The sequence below is a fragment of the Antechinus flavipes genome, chromosome 6 (genome assembly GCF_016432865.1).
Source record: "Antechinus flavipes isolate AdamAnt ecotype Samford, QLD, Australia chromosome 6, AdamAnt_v2, whole genome shotgun sequence".
Taxonomy (NCBI): domain Eukaryota; kingdom Metazoa; phylum Chordata; class Mammalia; order Dasyuromorphia; family Dasyuridae; genus Antechinus; species Antechinus flavipes.
In genome coordinates, this window is record NC_067403.1 from 108,551,688 (window position 1) to 108,554,950 (window position 3,263).

Sequence of the window (3,263 nt, forward strand, 5' to 3'; positions counted from 1 at the left end):
GAATCAGGAACCTCTTAGATACCTCTTTACCTATGCTTTTATAATCTTGTTTATAAGAAGCTTTTGAAGACAAGGGAGAAAAGTGCTGTCATTAAGGTTATTGTTTACAGCTACAGTATTTCCACTCCATGTCAAATCAAGTTAACAATCACTTATTAAGTGCTTATTATGTGTCAAGAATTAGATTGATGACTGGAAATATAAATAAAAACTTAAAGAAAATTAGTCCTTGACCTCAAGGGAATAATAAGCAGCTATATTTACCAAATGGATAGAAAATCAGACCTCAAATCAGAAATTCTGAATTCAAATCTGGCCTCAAACCCTTATTGACTATGGGATACTTAAGTGACAATTCACAACTTTTCTGTAACTCAGTTTTTTCATTTGTTAAATGAGAATAAAAATAGCACTAGCTCGTCTTCTCTCCTCCCCCCAAACACCTACTCATTCAGAGATGTGTTATGAGGATTCAAAGGAATAACTAGTCAAGGGCTTTGCAAATCTAAAAACACTGCATAAATGCTAGCCATTGTCATGAATGGATGAGTGAGCATTTAAAAGGAAGCTGAAAGGGAGAGAATGAGAAGAGATGATACACATGTTGAGGGAGGATGGAAAAATAAGTCTCACGAGTCAGGAAGGATGGAGTTCAGAGAGGAAATGAGTCAACATGATTGCCACTGACATATTTCCTAAAATGAAGTTTCCAAAAGTAAGTGAATAATTAGACTAGTCCACAGATTAGTTAATTGATTTTCCTATTATTTAAATACTAGAGATCATTTGGTGTAGAATTCTCATTTTAAATGTGAGGAAAAGAAATGGATTATTTACTTAATCTATTTAGATAAATGACTTAGCTAACACATGTAGCCTGTCTTCACATTCTGTGTCCTTTCCACTATGCCAAAACAGGGATAAGAGAGTTAAATGAAATCAGTGATACAAATACAATTGTTTCTTGCCTCAGCTACATGATATCCCCAAAATTAAAAAACAACAACAACAATAACAACAAAATAAAAACAAAAACAAAAACAACTTGCAGGTGAAAAATTCAGTCTTTTGTCAATTTTTGAGGAATGTTGATGCTAGGAGTTATACAAAGAGGCTAGAGGTGGATAAATGGTGTCCTAGGAAATGATAAAAATCATATATCTGGGCTGGAAGGGACCTTCAGAGTCACTTCATCTAACTCCATTTTGCAGATGAGGAAAAAGAGGTCCATAGAATTTAAGGTACTTTCTGAGCATCAAAGTTGTAAATGGCAGTGGTGGAATGTAAACCCAGGTCCTCTGACTACAAAACCAGCATTCTTTCCATTGAACTACACTACAGTGAAGAAAGGTTAAAGGGAGATTCTGAGAAGAATAGAACTATAAACTTTATTATAAAATCTGACAAAATTAAAAGCATTATTAAAGATAGTCGACAAGTCCTTAGAAAGAAAAATCATAATCACTAGAAGCCAATATGATTTCACTAAATTAATATACAAATAATTTTATTTTCTTTCTGTAAAGGATCATTTTGGTGGTCAATAAGTCAGACTCTATAGATGTAAGGTATCTAGATTTCAGCAGGATTTTTTCTTTACATTTTTAATAGTATTTTATTTTTCCAAATATATGCAAAGATGGCTTTCAACATTCACTTTTGCAAAATCTTCTGTTCTGAATGTTTCTCCTTCCTTCCTCAAGCAATCTGATAACATGTTCACTTCTTCTAAATGTATTTCCATATATATAATTCAACAGATTTTCTGATAAAACCATTTATGCTGTTTTTATATAAAACATAAAAAGTTGAGAGAACAATAATTGAATAGCTAAGGGCATTAAAAGCTAATTGAATGATCTAGTTAAAGACTTGCATTAAAGAAATTATTTCCATATTGAAGTATGTTTCATTTGGCCTTTTGGTTTTCAAGTTGTTGTTGTTATTGTTTTAACAGTTACTCCAATGTAGCTGAGTATAATGTGCATATCAAGTTTGTGGATGATAAATTAATAATTATGGTTACAATAAATATGATGATATAAAATGCTGGATAGCAGGATCAGGACCCTAAGGCTGTCAACAGGCTGAAACAAGTATAATCTATCAAGATAAAATGTAATAGAAAATTGAAAGTCTTATATTTTGTTTATAATGAACTGCATATTTGCAGAATGGAGATCGGCTTAATAGAAAACAACTAATGTGAAAACAACAATAGCAACAAAACTGCAACAAAAGCATTTAACTTCAAACTAAGCACAAGTTAGCATGATGTGGAAAGATCATACTTTCCACTATAGTCTGCCTTTGTCAGTCCTCACATGGACTACTGAGCTCAGTTGAAGGTGTCACACCATAAGACAGATAATGGCAACTTGGAATTCATCCAGGGTCAGCACCAAGCAGGGCAAAGGGAATTGAAAATATGCCACAGCAGGAACAGTTGAAGGAAACAGAAACATCTAGTATGAACAAGAAATCAGTATACAAAATCTAAGATACAAATTTTAAAATATTTAAAGGGTTATTATATAGAATTATTTTAAATAATAATTTTATTCTATGTTGATTCATAGGCAAAGAAAATGCTTGAACAGGTAAGTAGAAATGATTGGGAAATAAATTCAGGTATAAAAAGAAAGAACAGAGTTTCAGTTAAAGCTGTCCCCAAAAGGAATGAACTGCCTAATTAATTAGAGAATTCATTATCATAGAAGCATAAAAGCAAAGGTATGATGACCTCTTGTTCAAAATCTTGCAGAGTGCATTGTATTTTGGTAAACTGTTGAGTGAGGTGATATCTAAATTCCCTTCTGCCTTATGTTTGAAGAGAGTAAAAATGCTATCAAAAGGAACTATAATAATAATTACTATCCAATTATGGTTAAAGAAAAAAAAAACTCTCATTTTAAACTAAGACATGGATTCATCTTCATGACCATTTTGCCAGCTACCCTTTACAGAACTGATTTTCCTTTTGCTTATCCCTTTCCAACTTATTGGTCATGGGGACTTGGAATTGTCTTACTCTCTAAAAGAAAAAAAAACACACCTTTCTTCTTTTCAAATTCTGCTATTCCTCATAAAAGACACTCCATTTCCCCACTCAGGACAATTTCGTGGCTATTCACCATGCTTGGAAATTTCTTTTTGTTTTTATCTCCACATCTGTACTTTCAGGTTTCAACCAAAGTCCCACAATGCTTCATGATATCTTTCATTTATTTAAGAAATTTATTGAGCATATTCTTTCTGCAAGG